This window comes from Stegodyphus dumicola, chromosome X1 (genome assembly GCF_044657685.1).
Source record: "Stegodyphus dumicola isolate Sdum_Otavi_A_Nest chromosome X1, ASM4465768v1".
NCBI lineage: Eukaryota > Metazoa > Arthropoda > Arachnida > Araneae > Eresidae > Stegodyphus > Stegodyphus dumicola.
The window spans coordinates 171,649,585-171,674,585 of NC_140780.1; the positions used below are offsets into that span (position 1 = coordinate 171,649,585).

Genomic DNA, 25,001 nt, shown 5'->3' on the forward strand with positions numbered 1-25,001 from the left:
AGAGTTAAATGCGAGTTTTCTAAAATGCTTGTAAACTCTTTACTAACAGGAATTTTAGATTAGAACTATTTTTATCTCCTTACTAGGTTATGCAACAGTGCATTCATAAATCAAATAACTGAGCTATTGCATCGTGTATGCGTGCTTGATGTTCCCGTTGAATCTGAATCATAAAATCATACTTTGAAATTTTAGCAACAGATGATTATATCAATGATGTTATTTATTCATAAATTATGCCTATCATATCAAAAAACGCAAGTAAATTAGATAGGTACTTTTGATGTCAATAAACAGCAAACTACTCTGTTTTTCCTAGCTATTGTGTCACCAGCATTGCTTACAAATATAATACTTTGCTGTTCTGTATCATCTCTGTGAGCCTTAAATTCAGTTTGCCGAAATCTTCTCAAATTTTGAAAACTTTACCACCCCTCAATTCTGAAAATCTTGCAGAATCTACATTCGAATGTCACAATTTAAATTTTGCAGTTCAAATTTCGCAGCTCTTTACTGCTCTAAAGTCTAAAAACTTTATCAGCCTTAAATTCTGCCGCCCCGTTCATACAGGTTGCACCGGCTCTGGGGCCAGCCCTAATTACAGGGCAAGAACGTATCAAGTATTTCATAAAGTGCAAGTGCTTGGGACTCTCTGGCGTATACTATTTAATTATTAGAAATGAATTATTATTTAATTTTCGAAAAGGTTAAATTAAGTACCATTATAAGGTATTTCTCCCGATTTCCTAGCGTGCCTTCGTGGTGTAGTGATTCTGCACGCTGGGCCGGTATTCCAGAGATCCGTGGTTCGATTCCCGGCGAAGGCGTTTGCTATTTTTCATGTTTCCTGCTTTCAAAAAAAAAAAAAAAAAAAAACTTATGTCTCAACAGTGGCGCCTGAACTAAAAGGGTTGTGGATGATGACTCTCCACATCCAGGATTGGCGATTGGATCCCCTAAAAATTCCTAGTCGCCCTTTAAAAGGGGGAGTATATAAGGTATTTCTCCCGCGTGCCTTCGTGGTGTAGTGGTTCTACACGCTGGGGCGGTGTTCCAGAGGTCCGTGGTTCGATTCCCGGCGAAGGCGTCTGCTATTTTTCATGTTTCCTGCTTTCAAAAAAAAAAATTAATGTCTCTACACCATATTGTTTAAAAGCTATCAGTAGACTCATCTTTTATAGTAATTTAATTTATAACTGTATTTGTCAGCTAAATTCTGTTCATAATCAGATGAAAAATGGCATTGAAGTCCCGATGAAAAGGACTTAATTCCTAATAAAATTTAACATGGGGTTGTTCTGCGTTAAGTAATTTGCAGTTTTTATGGCTAAACAAAGTGCACGAAATGGGATTATCACCTTCCAATTATACAGACAGCTGCAGAGTGGTAAGGACTCTCAACATAGGTAGTTCGAAGTGGTTTCGATTCCAGTCAAGTAAAGTGGCTGCGTGGGCGTTTTCGTTGTTTTCCCCCATGTGTAACTTGGATACGAGCCAGTTTCCTTAGAAAGTCCTCTACGAAGGCATCTCTTTGCTCAAACAGCTTGCTTTGGAGTAATCAAATAAACCAAACCTTCCAACACACGGCTAGAAAGTTTTATATGGTCACTGATGTTTTCATTAAAGCACTAGAGCTTTTGTATTTTATGCAGAAAAGAGATCATTAAGAACTTTTTAAGCGAAAATGTCCTATATTTACATTCGAAAATGTCCTATATTCTATATAATAGAAAAACCATAAAAAATCTTTCGTAGTCATTCTACTAAAATACGAAGAATAGAAGCCTAAAAGAGATTAGTCTGACTTTGCAGCTATATAGAAAGAAAGCAATGTGCATCCCTTTATGCAGCCTACCTTCCGATGAAGAATCTTTATAACTGTAAATGTCTCAAATCCTCAAATTTATAATCTATTGTACGTGATTTTGTTATTTTTACCCTTGTAGTCTGATTAGTTTGTGCAGCTGTATAAAAAAACTACATATTGATGTTTTGAGCACACTACAGAATATTCCAGATTGACTGGAGTATGAACTTTTAATCCTTTCAGAACATCATTACACAGAAATACAAATAGTAGTGGAACAAAAAGAGTTAAGTCGACGAGTTGATAATAACTACAAATGTTTCACTTGTACGCTCCAAACAGTATAAATTAATTTTTTTAATTATGCTAAAGTCAGTCTTTTTGTACAATAAAATCCAATTCTTTATGTCCCATTTTGAAGTATCCTGCACATGTGAGTGTTTTCATGTGAGTGAATAAGAATCAGAAAATGTTATTATGAAGTAAAGAAGTACACGGTAAAGAAAAAGTTCGCTCTTTACAGGCAAAAGTTTTGTAAAGTTACAGAAATCAAAAAGTTACACAAGAATTTCCTGTAATGGTAACAGGTTGAAAGCAAACTGTGGCGGGTACAGCAGATTTGCTTGTAGCATTACAGATAATGTTTCATAAGCCGCGCGGAAGAATCACGTGACTGACTGAAAATTAGCCAATCAGGAGAAAAGTGTTTGAAAGCTAGTTGCAGAAAAAAACATGGCTGAATGCATGTTGGTTGTATAGCGCAGGTAAGTAAGAAAATGTTTACAATTACTGTTTGAAATATTTTTTTGTTCATTTTATGCAGATTATTCTCATGCACTTTGCACTGTTACATGTAGTGAGTAAGTATTTAAACGTTTAAGCTTAGCGATTAATTAATATCAGTGTTCGTAATGTCTAATGAGTTGAAAGAGTGAAAAATATTTATTCCAAATGCAGATCTAATAGTAGTATTTTGTCATTGTGCATCCGATAAATTAAGCCTTAAATTGCCCGTATTATTATTTATAACTAATTATTCCAAAATTTAATCATTGTTGTGGTATTTAATTGAACAGGTAATGTGGTTGTTGAAAACAATATTAATTATGTTAGCGTTCGTTTGCAATCGTCTGACGAAAGAACATTTGACATCTTTTTCCCGGCAGGCCTTGCGAGAAAAGTTCATGTAAACATTTAGAATTCTGAATGTAATGTATATATTTTTTGCTTACTAGGTTTAGTTTATTCTTTCTTTAGGATTACCTGATTATTTATACTTGGTTTATAATTCAGTCTAATAATATGTTTATGCGCGAGTGTGTTTTGAAATAAAATTACAAAAACTTGAACAACGCGGTCGAGAATCTCATTTATTCTTTAGTTTAATAATATTATTTTTTTCACTGGTATTAATTTCTTACGAAAATGTTATAATTCCAATATGAAGTAATTATATTGATTAAAAATATGTCGCATCAAATACGTTTCGTAATGTTCTGTTTTACTAACTAGATGCAACTTAATTATTCCATATATTTTAATATACCAATATCAACAGGGGAAAGATGGAAATGACTTAAAATATTTTTCTAAAAATTCGTTAAACTAGTTATAAACGAAAATTTTGTACATTATTTCCAAAAATATCATTTCATTAATATTTTATAAATGACAAAATTTATTATATTGTATAAATATCTAACACTGCATACTTATAAGTTTTAAACATTTAATTTAGAATTTATGTTGATTTTATTTTGCCCAGTTTTAATACAGTTTTGAAGTATGATAGTCTTGTTACTAGGATAGCATGAATCTGCTAATACAAGTTTAATACATTTCTTGACAAATGTTTCTCTTATTCATGTAATATAATATATAAATCATAAGATAAGTTTTCTTTAAAATAAATTATGATTGTTTATTGGAATTTAAAACAAATCTGTATCTGTATGTTAGTATTAAAAATAAAATAATAATTAAATTTTAATGAAGCATTGATTTTAGCATTTAACAATGTAAATATATATACTATATACCCACATGAATAAATGGAACTGCAAGCTATTTTTCCTTACAAAGCCGTCCATGAATATACAGTGTCTCACAAAAGTGATAGAACACTTGTGCTTTACAAAAAGAAACTGTAATAAAATAAATTAAAAAAACATGTAAAAATTTTTTGTGGGTGTGTTTCATACTTAAATTTAGTAACAATTATTACGTAACATACATTTTCTCAAAATATTAAAATAGTAATTTAATAAAAATACAATTATTTAGAACGGAGCAAAAAATGGCTCACATAAGTGATGGGACACCATTAGATACTACTACGTACTACAATAAAAATATTTTTGGGGGGTTTTATTTTTACTCAAAAGCAATTGGCAATAATTTATAAAATCGTCTGCAGTTTTTCCCTCCAGTTTGTTTTGGAATTTTTGTGTTTTTTTAGCTCTGTGCAGCCATGAATGCTAAATGAAAAGAAACTTTGACTGAAATTCGAAAATTAGTTATTAATTTGCATATTGAACATGGAAAATGTAATAGAGAAACTGCTGAAACAGTTAACATGAGTCATTCAACAGTTTTCAATATCATTAAACGATATAAAAAGAATCATATGATTCAGGATAAAAGAAGACCTGGCCGACCATCAAAGCTATCCAATGGAATAAAGCAAATTATTGTTCAAAATATTTAAAAAAAATCCAAGAATGAGTGCTCCTAAAGTTGCTGCTGATTTACAAGCATTATATGGAGTAATTGTTAATCCTGAGACTATTAGAAGAGTAATTCGATCTGCTGGATATCACGGTAGAGCAGCCAGGAAAAAATTCTTCATAAGTGAAAAGAATAGAAAACTCAGACTGGCTTTCGCAAAATACTTAATAATAAAACATAAATAAGAACTCTGATTACTGGAATGAAGTTATATTTGCTGATGAGAGTAAATTTAATATATTTGGTTTTGACGGTAGAATCTTGGCGTGGAGAAAACCCAGGAAAGAATTTCGCAAACAGAACTTGGTGCCAACAGTAAAACGTGGTGGAGGAGGAGTTATGGTATGGGGGTGTATGTCGTCCGCTGGAGTTGGTAATCTTGTTTTTATTGACAGTATAATGGATCAGTACAAGTATATTGACATTATAAAACAAAATTTGAAATCTTCAGCACGAAAATTGATCCTTCATAACGATTTTAAATTCTACCAGGACAATGACCCCAATCACACTGCTTTGAACGTTAGACTCTGGCTGCTGTATAACTGTCCTGAAATAATAAAAACACCACCACAATCTCCAGACTTAAATCCCATAGAGAATATTTGGCAAGAATTGGAATCAAGAATTCGCAAACACACCATTTCTTCAAAACAACAATCAAAATCATTGCTTCAAGAAGAATGGGGTAAAATCACTCCAGAAATCACAAAAAAAAATTAGTCTAATCCATTCTAAGAAGATTAAATCACGTTTTAAAAGTAAAAGGAAATCCAACAAAATATTAAAACATTTTAAGAAGTAAAATTTTTGGATAAATATTTGATGGAAAAGTAAGTGTCCCATCACTTATGTGAGCCATTTTTTGCTCCGTTCTAAACAATTGTATTTTTATTAAATTACTATTTTAATATTTTGAGAAAATGTATGTTATGTAATAATTGTTACTAAATTTAAGTATGAAACACACCCACAAAAAATTTTTAAATGTTTTTTAAATTTATTTTACTACAGTTTCCTTTCGTAAAGCACAAGTGTCCCATCACTTTTGTGAGACACTGCATACTTTCCTTTAGGCTGATAGCCTTTGCATGCTTTGCCATATTCTATCAATCAAATGATGCAAAAATGCAAAAAATTTTACTTGTTAAAGTTAATGCAGGAAATAAAATTCAGTGCATTTGTAAACTACATTAGTTCTCTTATAGCTTGCCATTTAATTGCCCAATGATTTACTAGTCCAAAGTAATGCAGAATTCAGATATCGTTCATATAAAAGAAATTTATGAAGGCCTGAAGTTTTAGACGTATATATGAAGATTAATTTTTTAAATATTATTTTAAGTTAACCAAATTAATTTCAAATTTGAGTAAGTATTCATGCCTTTCAGTAGCATTATTTTTGGAAATCTTAAATTAAATAACTGAATGCAATATTTCTTGTTAATAAAAGAAGAGCAATGTTATGAAAGACTAGTGAAGTCGATTTGCAAGTTCTAATTATGAAAGGCCATTTTTAAAAATAATTAATTTAAAGAAAAGTTTTTAACATAAAACTTCCAAACTCACGCATGTGTAATATTAATTCTATATATTTTATCTCATTCTTATGTTATTGATTAATTTCATAGCATTTCATGTGACACTAGTAGTAATTATTAATTAAATTTTATGCAGTTTCTGATCTATGTTCTGATTTTTTATTAATTACGTAAGGTTACATAAGATTTAAAATTATGTAAGGTACAAAAACGATCTGCATCTATTAATGCATGCAGAAGTGAATGAAATTATGCCAGTGAAATTTTTTAAAATCAAAAACAAATTTCTGAGGAAAATTTAAGTTATAAATTCTAAATGCAAACAAAGGAGTGAATTTGAAAGTTATCAAATAAGCCAAAGTATTGGTAATTTTTGCAGTTTTGCAGAAGAATTTTTATACTTTGCAGAACGGGAATATGATGTTTGGTTTTGTTAGTATTAATTATTACAACTGAATTATTGCAACTTAAACACGTAATTTATAATTTTCTAATTTATTTTGTGTATATTTCATGTGTCATAAGTCTTTAAAATGAACTTAATTCTCATCATATTTATTAACACAAATTTTTTTAAAGAAGAAAAAGTCACATTTGTTTTGCTTAGTTGCACACGAAGATACATGCCTGTATATATATATAGAGAGAGAGAGAGAGAAAGAGGAGTTATGTTTACTTGCAGACTTTTTTTCTTCCTTTTTACTAATATTATAGTATGAAAATCAAGGGGGAAATTAAGCAATCAATTTAATTTTGAAGGATGTGATTACAGTAAGATCATTACAGTAAGATAACCAATCAAAAATATCAATGAATGAACTACTGGTAACTATCATATTATTATTTAAAAGAGACCTACATTCTAATAAGAATGCTTAGTAAAACATTTCAGTATCTGATAATAATAATTTTCATTCCTACTTCCCTATACCTTGAATTTCACTCTTATTATTGTCCACTTCTACTCCCTAGACATCAAAGCATTTAATGCATCTGGAACTGCAATTTGTGTCATCTTCTACAGCATTCAAGTTATCACCGTTCAGTTTGTACTACCACGAGCAATGATCTTCAGAATTACCGTATTGCGTTGCATTTTCCACCGCCACCCAGCTTTAGAACCAGATTCTCAAAATTAAAAAAATATTTGCAGAATTTTCCCCTTTTTAATGCATTCAGAAAATGAAGATCCCAAGATTTTAAAATGGATATATCGACATGATGATTGTTTTCGTCATACTAACAAAGGCAAACTTTTGCACACTAAAGGCCCCGTTGAATCTTTCTCTTCTAACTGTTGAATATTATGTTAGGCTAATAAAAAAATGATCTATGATAGTTAAAGCAAATACCAACTGCCAGTCACTGTGAAATTTTGCCATATCAGCTGCATATTCACCTTCTCTAATTATTTATGTATGATTTGAGGCCTAAGGAGTTGCAAGAACAACAATAAGAATGAAAGAAATTCAAATTATAAAGAAGTAGAAATGAGATAACTTATTAGATGTTGCAATTGTGTGTATTCTTATTGAACTATAGGTTTCTTTTAAAGAAATACTATTGTGATAGTAGTAGTTTATCCATAATTACTTTTCATTTGTTATATTATTACTGTGACTGTGTCCTTTGGAAATTAAATTATTCGTTTAATTTTTCCCTCTCAATTTTCGGAAGATAAAATTAGTAAAAATAAGTGGGAATATGGCATCAAGAGCATTACACATCCCCATTTTCTTGAAGCTGTTCACTATTATTGTTTCATCAATGATAGGCCATGCACCCAAAATCCCCTAGCAAATCAGTTAGTAAGATGAAAACGACCACTATGCGGACGAAAAATTTAGGGTAACTCGTTTTGTGAGCCCCTTAAGGAAGACAAACATTACCAAAATCATTAAAACATATTCAGAATCCTGTGTTAAAAGAAAGCTAGGGGGAAATGTTGTCCGAGGCCCAGTGGACGAATATGTAATATTGTTTTAGAAGTTTAAGGTAATAAATACAATATTTTTCGAATGCTAGAATATTTCGAGAAATTTATTCAAGTTGTGAATTCTGAATATAAGTATGCTGTATATTATATTTATTAACTATGGTGGCTTCATTTATGAAAAGATTTGCATATTGGCTGTTTTTGTACAATGAACCTTCTCTAAGCTAGCTATACGTGATTCCTGAAGATTTTGATCTTCAATGATAGTAGGCATCCTAGAGAAGTTATGTTTACTAATTAGTTATTTTATGAGGAATGCTGGGTAAATTTAAAAAGTGGTTGACAGGGGTAGTTTGACATAATGAGACGGTTCACTGTAATCCAATATTTTAAAGAATTTAAGCTGTTCTTAATTTCTTAAGATATTATAAAGAAATGTGATTAAAAGTGTTATATAAGCACACGTTTAAAACATCTATTAAAATAATTTGTATAAGCTTTTTAAGAGCATGGTTATGATTTTAAAAAAATGTTTTTTTCTTTATTTAGGAGGCATGGTTTTCAAAGAGGGAAAAATCATTCATTTTTTCCAAGCAGTCGAAACGAATTTTTATGAAATGTTATATTGTGTTATTTTTAATTAATTCTTTTTTCAGATTTCATGTAAAGTTTATGAATTAAGTAATAAATTATTTTTACTTCTCTATTTTAATTAGCATATTATTTGCTTCATAATATTTCACTATAAATTATAAATTCAATAAACTTCTTAATTAACATGCTGTAATATATATATATAGGGCATAAAGTTTGTTTTCTGGTGTCACATGTATATTTCACAATTTTGTATGCAAATCTCGAACTTTATAATAAATAGGAATAGTTTTTTAGTATCACTTTCTAAATGGTAAATATTAAGCTTAAATTTATTACATATCATCTTTGTAAAAAATTATAGGTAAAATTAAAATGCATTAAATTTTAGGATAAACTGAAGTATGAATTTTGAAACAAATTTGTTAAAGGCATAATTGTATTAAGCATTAAGAATTTTAATGGAAGCAAGGCTTTGAAAATTAAGGTCAGTTGGTGAAGTTTTATACTTATTCAAAAAACATGACATTAGGCTTTTAATGAAAGATTTCTATCTGTAAATTCAAAGGAAATTATTTGAAGGTAAGTTAAAAACGTTATGCATTTACCATCTATTATTTCAAACAATAGCAGACTGTTGACAAACACCAAGTGCAGATAAGAATAAAAAGATTAGTTAGTTTTGAATTTCTTGTAGTAACAAAATAAAGTTCATTGCTATGTTGAATTCTTTAATTTACTGAAAATGTCATTTTTTAGAAGGAGAGAATATAATATTTTTGAAACATAAAGAACAGCTGTTCTGAGTTCTTCATAGAAATATTTCACAAAATGTCTTTTACAGTAATAATATGATCATATCAACATGCAACATGTTTACTCATATAAGTTAGATCTAAAGCAACATGTGTCTATTTTAGCTAAAATTACTAAAAAGAAAGTTCTAGAACATATCTTAATAATTGACACTAAAACATGCAAATAAAGCATATTGTTTTTTTACTAAGCTATTTTACAGGCCAAATATAAATTCGGGATGCCATTTCATTATTTTATATAAAGGATATACATGTAATTTAATGTAAGGAGTAGCATATCAATTTGAACTTAATTATCAAATTAAGCTCAAATCGATTATTAATCAAAATTATATATATACATACAGATATCATTGTTTTACTCAAAACATATTGATTTCAATGTATTTTATTATAATAAGCATCATTTTAGACAAAAATCTATTACTTTTATTGACATATCCTTTAGTATTTCATCTATGAAAAATATATTCTACACACATATAATTACTTAATGAGATATTAGAAGGAAATAATCTGAAACCTTTACAGATACAACCATTGGAATTTTACGTAAGAAAAGTATCTTCTACTCACATAATAACTTGCTGAAATAATACAAGCAAATAACCTGTAACGGTTACAGATATATCTGTTGAGATTTTACATGAGAAAAATATGTTCTTTTTACATAATTATTTGCTGTAATATTACACGTAAATAATCTGTAACCATTACAGATATATCGTTTGGGAATTTACATGAGAAAAATATGTTCTACTTACATAACTATATGCTGTGATATTACAAGAAAAAGATCTGTAACCATTACAGGCAAAACTCTTGTAATGTTACAAAGAAAACACCTGTTTCTGTTACTCAAATAACCCATGGCATCCCAGTTTCCATGAGTTTTCTTAGTAACCTTACAGATTTGTTTTTACAGTGTACTGTACCTTTAAATTACACCAGTATCACAAAAGCAGGGTAGGTAGAGTGGGGCAAGGGGGGACATCTGCCTACGGGCGTCCAGTGTAACTGATGCAGTCGTATCGGATGGCAGACTTTAGGGGCAGCAAAATTGGAGAACTAAAGAGTAGCAAAATTTTTTAAATTTTAGGAGAGGAACTGGATAGCAGAATTCAGAGACGGCAAAATCCTTAGAATTTAGAAAGGTGCTGGGAAAGAGAATTGAGGACCCGCAGAGATTGCACTTCACAGCAAAATGCCTAATGCTGGCTCTACAACGAGACATAACATTTGCTAATATTTAAGGTTTTTCCATATGGAATATGTAGTAAAAATACTTCTATGAAACGTTATGCGAGAAAAGGTATTTTTATTGTAAAAGATTTCAGTATGGATTAATCATTAACCTACATTATTCATTTTAATTTTATACATTTCACCTGATTATTTAAAACAAAGAAGATAAACATCAAAAAAAGATATTGCATTATTTGACATTACTGCAAGTGCTATCCGTCGCAAAAAATAGCATATATATCCGCATCCAATCCAGTGGCGTAACTAGAACTCTTCGGCCCCTATGCAAAAAACATTCCTGGGCCCTTTTCCCAATAAATTTAATGTGCTTTAAAAAAACATTTTTTTAAATAAAAAAAAAATTAAGGATTCCCGGAGCCAATGTTTTCATGATGATTTTTATCACATCTGGATTAATTGTTAACAAGTAAAAGCACGTTCTTAGGGAACCAGTTGAAAAGTACGTAACATGAAGAAAGAATAAAAAGGAAAATAATTTCCCTTGACCAACTGGTGAAATGAAAATTTGCTTTAGTTTGGCTATTTGACGTCAGATGATTTTAATTCAGTTACTTAAGACTTTTTGTGTGAGTGCGAGAGACAGATTTTTCTCTCTTTTCACTGAGATGCATACTGATAATAAATGAATAAGTCTATATATAAAAAAGGAACATGTCGACGTATAGCATTAATAAAAGGAAGAAAGCCTAGATTTGCGGAGATTTTTATATAAAATCCAAGAAGTTTTACATACTAATGTTTTAAATTTTTATATAAAATCTGCGCCTATCTAAGTTTTTTCGCTTAAGTTAGCAAACTTATAAATAATTAGTTACATTATAAACTGACAGACAAGATAATTGATAAACGTACAGAAAAGCTATTACATTAATGTATAGTTCTCTGTGATCTACTCAGCTTAGAAACATGATTTATGCAATAATATACAAGTAATAAATAAGAATGTTTATAATGTAAATGATACATTTGTTAAATATAAAACACATTTATCATAAACTTCGTAAAGAAAACTATTTGAACATACAATTTTTGTAGAAAATATGTATGGTAAAGTTTTTTCCTGTGTTTTTAAAAAACCTTTTGGTACACTAAACTACTTGAATACATGATTTTTATAAAAAAATATGAATGCTAAAGATTTTTACTGTTTCCTTTTAATTTTCCTCAGTCCGTACTGCTCTTCTTCTCTAATTTTTTCCTCCCTCAATAAGTGTAATGATAACATTGGTGGCCAAAATTCATCGTAAAGAAAAAAAATCCTTCTTTTAAAATTTGCGTCTCCTAACCTTCATTTCCGCAAAATTATTTATCAATACTTGGACGTTCATTTTCTCAGCCATCTCAGTTTCAACGTTCAATAGTTCAAGGTTTGACAACTGATCTTATGTCATACTGTTTCTTAAATATGTTTTTATTAGTTTCAGTATTGAAAATGACCTCTCACTCCTGGCTGTGGTAATACAATATAGGTGAATTGCACACTCCCGAATAACTGCTTGTGATGTCGTAATATTTTACTATTGCTAATTTAGCTAAATCCTTAACAGATTTCAAATTTTGGATTTCTGTTCTGAAAGTATTTATAAATAATAAAAGTTGAACTTCCAGTGCATATCTTCCATATTAATAGAAAAGCTTTTAAGATGTTGATGAGCTCCATTCAAGTCGATTGATTTTCGATTGTCGAGCCGATTTATTGGTTGATCGATCCTGCACTATAGCGCAGGACGTATTTAAAAAAATTTGTTTTTAATTTTGGCCTGTTATGATGTTTCTTAATGTATGGAAACATAGATTATATTTATATTTCATATTTATCATAAACTTTATAATGAAGAATTATATTTGAGATCTCTTTGAAATTTAATTTTAAAGAAAAACTTCTGTTTGTCTCGTCATAGACTAGAGAAATGGCATTAGAATAAGAGGAAGTTTAATTTCAATTTACTGTTCTGAGTCATCAGCCAATTTACAAGTATACTTAAAAGGTAGAGTTTCACACTTCAATGCAGCTGTTTAACGAAGAAAGGGACCCCGCCTCCACTATAAATTTCTAGTGTCTTCCCGAGTTGAGTCACAGTAAAAACTTTCATCCAAGACTTTACTGTACAGATGTCCATTGTCCATTTTCCTTTTAAAACGCTGAAACATATGTTTTTTTTTTTTTTTTTTTTTTTTTTTTTGTAATACATATTACATCACCTACAATATCTTTCTACATTTCCTCTGTACTATAAATGCATTTCATTTAATGTATAATTATTAAATATTTAACTGTAAAAATTATGGATATTCGAATATTTTTAGGAAATTCTTCACGAGTTTACGATGAAATCATAAACAGGTAGAAACAAATTTTATTGATATGTATCCAAAGAACTTTGAAAATGATTGTGTAATACGAAATGGAACTTTTAAAATTAAACACAAAATACTTATGGTATGAGGACCCAAGTTTCAAGGACCCAGAAATGTTTAATAATTTAGAGTTAAGCTTATTGACACTAACGTATATTTGAAGATGAGTACTCACACTCTGTCGCATGGATTCTAAAAGTAGTACACATAAATACTTGTTTAGGAAACAAGTATAAAGTTTCTTCATAATTAGTAAAAATAAAATTGTATAAAACAAGTTTTGCGTACTTCGTAGAGAAATGCGCAAAACTTCATCTAATGAAAATAGCTTTGTTGTACCCCTAGTGATTAGAAAGCAAAAATCAGTTAGGAAAAGCGGATATATTTTAGGAGAATTAATATTTATGATTATTGTTATCTGTTTCATTTGCGTCTTAGAAAGCTATTTATGTCTCAGAAATTAATGACCTCAGCTTACAAGTCTACATTGCTTATAAATTAAGCAGTATCAATTTTTTATCTTAATCATTAATTTATTAATGACAAAAATATAAAAAATAAATATAATGTATTGGAATATATATTAACGGAAGCTATTTATGTCATAGAAAAGTTATGCAGTGATGCCGAAATGAAAAAGAATAATGTACAAAGGGATTTTATGAGTGAAAATCGCATCGTTTACTATTAAAACGTGTTAATTAAATTTTTTAATTTGTAAAAAGTATTGAAATATTGCAATAACGGGGGAGCATTCTTTTCTGAACTATTCCATTCATTTGTGTAGTGAAAATAGCAATGTAATTCGCGTTCTTTCAGATGTTGAAATGCAACTTAAAACTATTAGGGCAACGCTGCCATTGATATGTTTAAATATTTTCAGTAATTAATTTATCGAAATTTACGAAGTAGTAAATACTTTTAGTTGTGGGATGCCATTTTTTTATCATTATTATACTACTGTTGATGATTTCACGTACTGAATGCTGTGGAAAGTAAATTAAAAGCAAAAGTAAAGTAAATTGTAAAATTTCATTTCAAATAACGATTAGAAAGTACTCCATGAAGGCGTTCTTCCTCTTAGGCAAATAGTCCTCGAGTGCTTTATTATTATATAATAATTCAATTCCGTTTAAATAACGTACAAATTATTGCGCATTACTCAATTATACGCTTAAATGTTTCACGTTGTTAAAAAAATTGTAATTTATTATATTTTTTTTCAAACGAAGAGAGATTAATATATTACTTTCAAAACAAATTTAATGTCTTCAGAATTATCTTTTACAGATAAGTGTGAATTTTTGGTAGATGAGTAATTTACAGGTTAAGAAACACTTCAGTTCTTCTCTTTTCTATAGCTAATCAAGTAAATCCTCAAACGAGTTCTGTGCTTTCAGATTTAATTCTCGATTAGGGATTTTAAAGAATTCCTAACCTGCATTTTATCTGCAATGTGAGAATATTTTGAAAATTTTGATATGAAAAATTGGATAAATATTAATTTACTCATTATTTCAAGTAAAAATATTCATCCATTCCATTTCCTACCCCCGTGAGTGAAAAAGTAATGAATTTCGATAAATTTAATGAAAAAAATTTCATTAAATTTACGCCGGAAATTAACTGAAATATTTGGCCGCTTAAATGTTTGAGCATCTGTGTGTTCGTAGCCTGTCGAAAAACTCTCCCCCCCCTTTTTTGGGGGGGGGGACCTTGAATTCATTCAAAGATCCCTTACCCGAACGGGAAATCTCTCGTTTCGAAATGTGGTGCCATAAATTCTTTGCGTTTCCTGGACTAGAACGGCATTTCGACATGGGGGTGTGGCAAAGTCCTTTCATGCCACAACTGCTCAACTTACGTCAATGATTTTGTGTCCTTAAAAAAGAAAAGCATGTATTCTGGAGTTAGCAATTAATACTGTTGCGTGCGTACGGGTTCGTTATGAAATGAATGCACAAGTCCGATGAAAAATGAACAAAAATTTATTATTATCACAACAAAAATGCTTAAATTTTCTCAAATTATCATGCAGTATTACAATATCTCACAGTAGTTTTCTTTTAACTACTCAAATGTCAATAGAACGTAATTCAAAACAGCTAAAGAACGCTAATCCGCGAATTCGCTACAATCAACAACAGTAGTTTTCTAAACAACAACAAACTAAGCAACTACTACAAACTGAGATGTTTTCCTCCTTTTATAAGATTTTAAAATCACGCGCTAGAATTTTCCAGTACTTTCTCGAAATCAAAAAGAGATATTTATTTATTTAATGCACGCGCTCTTGTATTTTCAATTTTCCGGCTTAGCTTTCTTTTAATATTCGTCACGCGCTGCACTGCGCGAGAAATAAAACCATTTAATTTCTAATTGAACTAACATTAGCTTTTTAAATACCAAATTCGTAACACTGCCCCCTTCCCAAGGACTGCACGTCCCGGGCAGTACAATCCCTGGACAGGAAGCAAAACTTACAACTGTGGCATAAATGCATTAATAAGCATTACATTACAATAATAAACAACATGAACAATAAATGCAATACATAAAACAAATCAAATGCTATCAAATACAAATCAAATACACATTTAAAAACAAAAATGGACCATGGTCTTATACTATTTACAATTATTTACATTATGTACTATGGCCATAGTAATGAGCTAACCTGTCGTAATGAACGACTTTAGGTTTAGAGTTCGAAGACTTACGAATCCGAACCACGACGTCATTCAGCCTGTTTAGGACTGTGTACGGCCCATCCCAAGGTGACTGTAATTTCGGACAAAGTCCTTTCCGTCGAGTCGGATTCCACAACCACACCTTGTGTCCTTCGTGGAATTGATGTTCAGTAGCTCTTGTGTCGTATCGGGTCTTCATCTTCTCCGTCGCCAAGTTGACTCGCTCTCGTGCAAAATTGTGCATCACTTCAAACCGGGCCTGGAGATCTTGAATATATTCCTCAGACGATGAAGGAGCATCCGGAGGGCGGCCAAACAATAGATCACAAGGCAGACGAAGGTCAAGACCGAAGAGCATCTGTGATGGAGAATAGCCGGTAGTCTCGTGGACAGCACTGCGGTAAGCCAGTAAAAAGAGTGGTAATTTCTTGTCCCAGTCCTGTTGGTTTCTGGAAACCACTAATGAGAGGTTATTAAGGATGGTTCGATTGAACCTCTCTACCATGCCGTCCGACTGGGGATGCAATGGCGTTGTTTGAGTTTTGTCAACGCCAAGTAGTTTGCATAGTTCTTTGATTACTGCCGAGGCAAAATTCCTTCCCTGATCGGAATGTAACTGAAGAGGCACTCCGAACCTGGAAATCCAGTGCTGTATCATTACCTCAGCTACTGTGACTGCCTCTTGATCAGGAATAGGATAAGCTTCAGGCCACTTGGTGAAGTACTCAATGACAACGAGTATGTATTTGTTGCCATCAGCAGTTCGTGGCAGAGGTCCCAGGATGTCAAAGGCGATACGTTCAAAAGGCGCACCTACGTTGTAACGTTGCATTCTGCCTCGGCTGCGTTTCCTCGGTCCTTTCCGACCTGCACAGGCATCGCAAGATCGGCACCACTTTTGCACGTCATTCTTTGCATTATTCCAGTAAAAGCGCTCACGAACTCTCTGTAAGGTCTTCATAATTCCAAAGTGACCTCCTGTAGGGCTGTTATGTAGTTCTTTGAGGACATCAGGAATCCGGGATCTCGGAAGTATCAGTTGCCATCGGAACGTCTTCCCATCATCCGACTCGAATTTCCGGTATAAGACGCCGTTTCGAATGTGAAGTGAATCCCAGAGTGCCCAGTATTGTTTTGTTGTAGGACTACAGATAGAAATGTCCTGCCATGTAGGTTTTCTGTTTGATGACTCTATTAAATCAAGTATGGGTTTAATGTCGCGGTCTTCCAGCTGGTCTTTCCTGACTTCATCATCACTCCACGGGTCTCGAGCAGCCGATGTTGATGTTGTAATTTGTCTTGCGACCGGAGTCAGCAGTTCGTATTTCGCTTCCACCCTGGAACAATATCGGCAGTTTTCTTGGCAAGGTCTTCTAGACAGGGCGTCGGCGTTCCCGTGTGATGATCCCTTACGATGACGGATAGTGATGTCATATTCTTGGAGTCTCTGTATCCACCTGGCTATTTGACCCTCAGGATTTTTGAAATTTAAAAGCCACGCCAATGAGGCATGGTCCGTGCGGAGGAGGAATTTTCTCCCGTATAGATAATGATGGAAATGTTCTACAGCTTTGACTATGGCGAGCAACTCTTTCCTTGTGACACAGTAATTCCTCTCCGGTTTAGACAGGCACTTGCTCCAGTAAGCTACTACACGTTCTTGGCCGTCTATTTCTTGGGACAAAACAGCACCGACACTTTCATTGCTCGCGTCGGTGTCGAGAATAAATGGTCTGTCGAGCTGAGGATACGTCAGGATTGGAGCAGATGTTAAAGCTTCCTTTAAGTTGTTAAATGCATCCTCGCATTCCTTTGTCCACAAGAATCTTTGCTTGCTCTCTGTCAGCTTGTGAAGTGGTCTTGCGATGGAAGAAAAGTTCTTCACGAATCTCCTATAGTAGGTGCAAAGCCCTAGGAAGCTTCTCAGCTGATGGACATTTTCGGGACGCGTCCAGGATTTAACCGCTGATACCTTTTCAGGATCCGTGCGCACACCTTCTGCAGAGATGACATGTCCCAGGTAAGTCACTTCCTTTCGAAACAATTTGCATTTAGCGGGAGTCAGCTTCAGATTGGCCTCTTTCAGTTTCTGAAGCACCTTTCTAAGATTTTCTAGATGCTCTTCAAAACTCTTTCCGACGATGATGATATCGTCCAGGTATATCAGACAGGCTTCGTAAGAAAGGCCTTTCAAAACAGTCTCCATAAGACGTTCGAATGTTGCCGGCGCATTACACAGTCCAAACGGCATCACTTTGAACTGCCAAAGTCCTTGTCCCGTAGTAAATGCCGTCTTTTCTCGGTCATCAGGATGGATTTCTACCTGCCAATACCCACTATTTAAATCAAGTGTTGAGAACCACTTGCTTCCAGAAAGAGTGTCTAGAATGTCATCAATTCTAGGAAGAGGGTAACTGTCTTTCTTCGTAACCTCATTCAACCGGCGATAGTCAACGCAAAATCTTGTTGAGCCGTCTTTCTTTCTGACGAGAACGATGGGAGATGCCCATGGACTCGCTGAAGGCTCGATGACATCGCCTTCTTCCATATCTTTTAACAGTGTTCGCACCTCTTCCTGTTTAGCAAACGGTAGACGTCTTGGATGTTGCTTGATCGGGGGATGATCGCCAGTATCTATTCTATGTTGTGTCAAACTAGTTCGACCCACGTCAGAAGACGAGCGGGAGAAAACAACTTGAAGATCTTTAATGACGCGATCGGCAGCATTTTTCTCTTTATCGTTTAATTGTGCATTCTGCAATAACTCCGATGTAATGCTCTCTGAGGACACGGATTCTGGGATGTTACTCTTTTTTTCAACGCTGGTTACTGGAGTACATGTTGCAACCACTTCACCTTTCTTAATAACTCTCGACTTTTCAGTTACATTGGCGACTCTCACCGGGATAACCGTTCTGGATAGGTCGACGAGTGTTGAGGCTACTAATACTCCTTTTGGGATATTACAGTTATTGGGATATTCTATGATGCCGTAGCGGAAATTTCTATTTTCGGCTATGGATCCAGGAAGTAAAATTTCTGTTCTTGCCGGTATTGTAATATAGTCTTGTGCTATGATTTTATGGACAGATTTAACTTCTTCATCATTAACGAGAAATAACGCTATGTCCTCAGATGTAGAATGCAATTCGTTATTTTTAAAATCCAAGGAAAAATTGTATTTCCTTAGAAAGTCCAATCCGAGTATGCAAGAATCAGTGATTTCTGCTACATATGCCGTGTGATGGTAAGCGGCACTTCCAAACGTGATGTTAACATTTACTTTTCCGTCGATGTCGATCTTCTCACCGGACACAGTCTGGAGGGTAACGCAGGGCGGCGTCCAGATAAGTTTGTTTCCTAGTTGTTGAGCCAAATCTTTTCGGATGATGGTGACGTTGGCTCCTGTATCTATAGTCATATTGCACGGAACTCCATTAATATGTCCTATTATGAAAAGTCCATTACTGCCGCCTCTCACTGCAGAAATCTGAAGCGCTTTAAACGGGGGCTTTTCATTATCTGGCAACCTCCGCCCCGCGAGATGGCCACTAATTAGTTTCCCTGCTGCTTGTTAGAAGCGGTCTTAACATCAGTACCCTGGGGTGTTTTGCAGTTTCGTCGTATGTGTCCTTCAGCACCGGAGTTCCAGCACTTAACGGTCGGTTTCTTCTCACCAATATTCCGTCTCAAGGCGTTCAGTTGTCTAGTTAAATCGTCAAGTCGAGCGGTGACTTCATCCCCTGGCTCCTGGACTTGAGCAGCTCTGACTGGGTGGCGGTCTCGACGAGTGGCTTGCTGGGCTGCCTCAAATTTCATGGCGTACACTAGAGCACTTTTTAAATCTTTTACATCCGCCATTCGTAGAGCTTTCTGTATTTCAGTATCTCGGATGCCGTCGATAAAGTATTGCAAGGACAGGATTTCCCTTGTTTCTGTCGGGCATTCCGAAAAGGCGAAATGGGACAGCCTTTCAACATCCGCGGCGAGCTCCTGAAGTGTTTCGGTAGGCTTCTGTTGACGAGATTTTAATTGGAGCCTGCTGTAGTCTTTTAAACACTTCTCCCCAAAGCGCAACTCCAAGGCGCCGGACAGAGCTTCGAAATCTAACCTTTTGTTTTCGGGAAGAGTCTGAAGGATATCCGCTGCGTCGGCTCTTAGAGAAGCGGCGAGATGACAGGCCTTAGCTTGGGAATCCCATCCATTCGCATCCGCCACGATAGAAAATTGTGTCTTATACACCTGCCAGGAGGTCTTCCCATCATATGTGGATAGCTTCAGAGGTGGACGAGCAGGCATTGGTAAGAATTTAAAATCATCACTCCTGCTCCCTGCCGACGCTACGAATTTCTTTAAAGTATCCATTTCTTTGGCAACTGCAGAAACTCTCTCATCAATTTGTTCTTTTACAGAAGAAACTCTTTCTTCAATATGTCCAACTTTATTTTCAACTGCGTCAATTCTGCCTTCCATAGCTTGAAATTTATTTTCTATTATGCAAGTAATTTCTCTTTTCATTTCTTCTTGACCAGCTTGAACGGCTTTCATTTCGTCCTTAACGGATTCCTGGCCCAATTTCATTTCTTCCTTAACGGATTCCTGGCCCAATTTCATTTCTTCCTTAAATGATGCTTGGCCAGCTTCCATCTTTTCTTGGAATGCAGCAAAAGCACTAATGAGCTGTCTCAATTGTTCTTCCATCGCTCTTGTTATTGGCATTCAAATCCCACTTCTGACACCAAAAATTGTTGCGTGCGTACGGGTTCGTTATGAAATGAATGCACAAGTCCGATGAAAAATGAACAAAAATTTATTATTATCACAACAAAAATGCTTAAATTTTCTCAAATTATCATGCAGTATTACAATATCTCACAGTAGTTTTCTTTTAACTACTCAAATGTCAATAGAACGTAATTCAAAACAGCTAAAGAACGCTAATCCGCGAATTCGCTACAATCAACAACAGTAGTTTTCTAAACAACAACAAACTAAGCAACTACTACAAACTGAGATGTTTTCCTCCTTTTATAAGATTTTAAAATCACGCGCTAGAATTTTCCAGTACTTTCTCGAAATCAAAAAGAGATATTTATTTATTTAATGCACGCGCTCTTGTATTTTCAATTTTCCGGCTTAGCTTTCTTTTAATATTCGTCACGCGCTGCACTGCGCGAGAAATAAAACCATTTAATTTCTAATTGAACTAACATTAGCTTTTTAAATACCAAATTCGTAACAATACTTACGAATGATTACCCTCCTCCAGCTTATTAGTGTAAAAGACAGAGAAAAAAATCGATCCGCCTTTAACTTTTCCATTTTGTAATGTCAGTCGTGTTTCTAAATCCAAGATGTTTCTGTCCCTTCCCTTGCCTCTTGGTGCGACTGCACAGGTTGCAAGTACCATCGTTTTTTATATTGTGAGAACTATACATTCAAACATGCAGATTCTTCCTTATTTAATTTCTTTAAAAATAATACAGGGTGAAATTATTTGGTGGCAACAATTTGAAAAATGATACGCCGTTTGTAGCGAACCAACGAAATACTTGTTATATTAAATTGTAAAAATCATTCACATTAATAAATTCAATTTCAAATTGAATATTAGGACTGATTTTTGGACTTGCGTTTAATGGAAAAGCTAGTAAGAGATTCAATATATGAACAAAATTAAACGCTACCGGAATGACATATTATGAAAATTAAGAACTGCAAGTTAGATACCACGATTTCTAACTTGCAAAGTTTATTCCAAAGTACCAGAATCCTGCCTAGTTACTTCTTTGATTTATACTTAGAAAATATGTCTACTGATTATTCGATCATAATGCGAATTATACAGAAACCAATTAATATATAAAATAAGTACTTTATAATAAATAGTTACAATTAATTTCCGCTTCTACCGCTTTTTGATTTGGGATTGCAAAAGGAGAAACCTTTCCTTTAGGGGGTCGCCTTTAATAATTTTCAGGTTTGAGACTAAGGAATACAAAGGAACTTTTCCTATTTTCCGCTCACTGCTATCCCTAAACTGGGATAGGTCATGAAGTTATTATTTCATAGTCGAATGCTGTAATTTTAACTTTTGCAAACGCTTGAATTTAGCTGTTTGAGGTGCTTCCAAGGGCCTCCTATCTGCGTCATACAGAGAATAGCGTCACTGCACCATATAGGTAGGGGGGGCATTAAAAACTTAAAAGAAAACGAATTCTATTATCTACATATACTTAAAGATTTTTAAGTTAAAAGTAAATTGGAGTCAAATCAAGGCTATTCCTCAACTATATTAATATTAACAATCGTGTAAAAGGGGTTTAACACAAAATCAAAACATATCAAAATTAAAATGAGAATTTATAGTAGTAAAAATTCTAAACATAAAAATGAAGAGCAAAAGGGAAAAAATACAAGATAAAAAATATAAAAATAATAATTAATCTTCTTTTATTGAAATTCTAATTCCGAACTCATCAAGGGAAAATGAATTAATGCTTCTATATATGTGTAATGGAATCCGTCTTTTAAGTTTAAACATGTAAATATAGTTCAGCAGGACATTTAAGGACCCTCTAAGCCTTCGGGCCCCTATGCGACGGCATTCCTTGCATACCCTTATTTACGCCACTGCATCCATCACAAAACATGCATTCAAAAGGAGTTGCGAGAAGGTCACATACATGTTCTTCGTCTGGTTGTCCACGGGGACTGATTTCGGAAGAAGTGGTATCTCTTTCACATCAGATGAGAAATCCAGATCAAGCGAAGTCTCTTTTTTAATGACTCTGGTTTCAGCATAAAAGGTTATTCCAAAGGTTCGAGGAAATGAAGAAATCTTTCACCAGAGTCGGAATGTGGTCACCTTTGTTATGTACGAGTCACGGAGTATCTTTATACTCCGTGGTACGACTGGAGTACTTATGACAGACAGACAGACGTCTTGTTTTGCACCCGCTAAGTCTTTCTGCGTCAATGGGCGAAAAATCAAGCATAGGTGCGAAGGAAAGGTATATAGAACGAGGGGCAATTTCGTATTTGAGAAGAGTAAAAAGGAACTTCGTCCATTTTGTACGAGTTCAAAAGACCAGGAAGAAAAGATGGGACAAAATAAAATTGAAAATAAATGGCTCAAAAATAATAGAGGGGGAAAAAAGGCATATAGAAAGAAAAGGAAAAGAAGTAGAAAATATACTAAAATACGATTGTGTCCATGTGTGTAATTAAAAGGAGAAGAATCTGTCTTCATTTACAATAAATAGTGTCTCACAAGTGTGTGAGTGTGTTTGGTAATGAATAATAGATGTGTTACTGGGGGAAAAAATATTGACGGTGTTAAAATGCTTCGTATCAAGGTATTTAGCATGGAATATAAAGTAATATGGGTATTTACGTATTATCGCAACCAGGTTGTAAGGATCTTAAGTTTTACTAACGTTTATTTTATTTTAAATCTTTACTATCACTTCTTATTTTCTACTTCCGGCCAGAATTATAAGCGTTAACGTATTTATGCAACGTTTGTCTGGCGAGCGCCAAGTATTTAAGTTGTGGCTTTTTGCCAAGCAAAAGAGAGGAAGCAGTTAGTCGAAGCAGGCCGCTTACCTTAGAAGTTTTACTCAGTTGCTGGTTGCCTTCCAGGCCAGAGGTTTAATCCTCTTGATAACTTTAAACGTATTGTAGTGTTCACAGTTCCTGTTAATATAAGGCCAATCTTCCACGTTTATTATTTTAAACTTAAATTAGAGTTTAGTTTTATTTTTATATTTTTACGTTTAGACCACAAGTAGTGGGTCTTTGTATTCCGAAGTACGGAAGTTATTGTAAATAGAGAAAAAATAAAGGGTTTTGTATACCCTTCTTGTGTATCCTGTCTACTTCCCACAGTTATTGAACATAGCTTTAGTAAGCTCTCTGTTCCGAGTCAGGTCCTTGCATGTTCCCGAAGAAAGTAAGACGAAACATTGAACCTGATAGTGGCGCCCAACGAAGAAGAATAAACATGGCCGAGTTTCAAGAAGAACCTGTGCTGCCTGCAGAAGCGGCTCAGAATCCAGAAATGCCAGCTGCCGCCCTGGAAGGATTTGGTTACATCGTCCAGACCATGCGCGCTTCGATGAAACCAGAAGCAACATTTAATGGAAACTCACCGGTAACCAGCTTTTTGGAAAAATTGGATGACCACTTCATGCTCTACCCCGTGCACGAATTTCAAAAAGTTACCTTAGCTACCAGCGCTTTGAGGGGCCAAGCGCTTAACTGGTTCAAGTGTATAGGCAGAAGTCTCTTGGGTCAAGCAGGAAGTCCCACCTTTACTTACGAGAATTTCAAGACTGCCCTACTAAAAGCCTTCCCTGTTGTAAGGGATCGTGCGAAATTAGAAACGGAACTTTTTAGTATATATCAGCAAAAAATCGAAAATCTCTCAAGCTTTATTTTAAGAAAAATTCACGTCTTCAAACTTGTATGGAAACCGTCCGGATCCTGAGATAATTCAAGTGATTTTGCCGAGGTTACTGCCCCAAGTGCAAGACTTTATTGAATTAAGAAATCCGACTACACTGGAAAAGTTATTTGAGCTAGCAATCGAGTTTGAAAGTAGAAGAACGGCGGACGTCGAAAGAAGACGCCAAAATCAACAGCGAAACCAATTTGGTGCGCCAAGACTACAGCAAACTCAAGCACACGGCTACGGAAGCAAAGCGAATCAGTGGGCAAGGAAACCCGAGCATTTAAAAACAGCCGGCAAACGTCGACAGTTCAATAGCAATCCAGGAAAAAATTCTCAAGGCCAGTGGAAAAAGAAGGAAAGCACGGAAATGAAAAATAATTTAAACTAAAACGGATTTCTGCTGGCGAGAGGGTGCGGAAATCCGAAGGCCACGAAAACCCCTCTTCCTTCAAGTTAAATACAGTAATGGTGAAAAATTTGACTCTTCCGAAGATTGAAGTGTTGGTGAATAATATCCCAGCCACCGCACTCCTGGATACAGGCGCGCAGTGTTCCTGTGTGGCAGAAGATTTTTTTAGGAAATATTTTCGGAAATACCGCATATATAATTCGGATAATACGACAGTGTTAGCGGCGCAAGGAGAAAAATGTAAGTGTATAAGTAAATTACCGCTGTATGTCCGTATCAACGACGAACAAGTAAAGGAGATGTTTTCATAGTAAAGAATCTGCAAGCACATATTATTTTAGGAATAGATTTTCTTTCAGAGGCACAAGCAACGCTGGATTTTAAAGAAGCGTCCCTTAAG

General features: G+C 34.0%; 1 long non-coding RNA gene across 1 annotated transcript; it reads left to right on the forward strand.

Moving 5' to 3' along the window:
• Positions 1-2,531: 2,531 nt before the first annotated feature.
• On the forward strand, positions 2,532-8,717 carry LOC146993357 (uncharacterized). The gene is made up of 3 exons (XR_015038512.1): positions 2,532-2,571; positions 2,884-3,015; positions 8,561-8,717. It is a non-coding gene; the product is annotated as an uncharacterized LOC146993357 (long non-coding RNA).
• Positions 8,718-25,001: the final 16,284 nt, after the last annotated feature.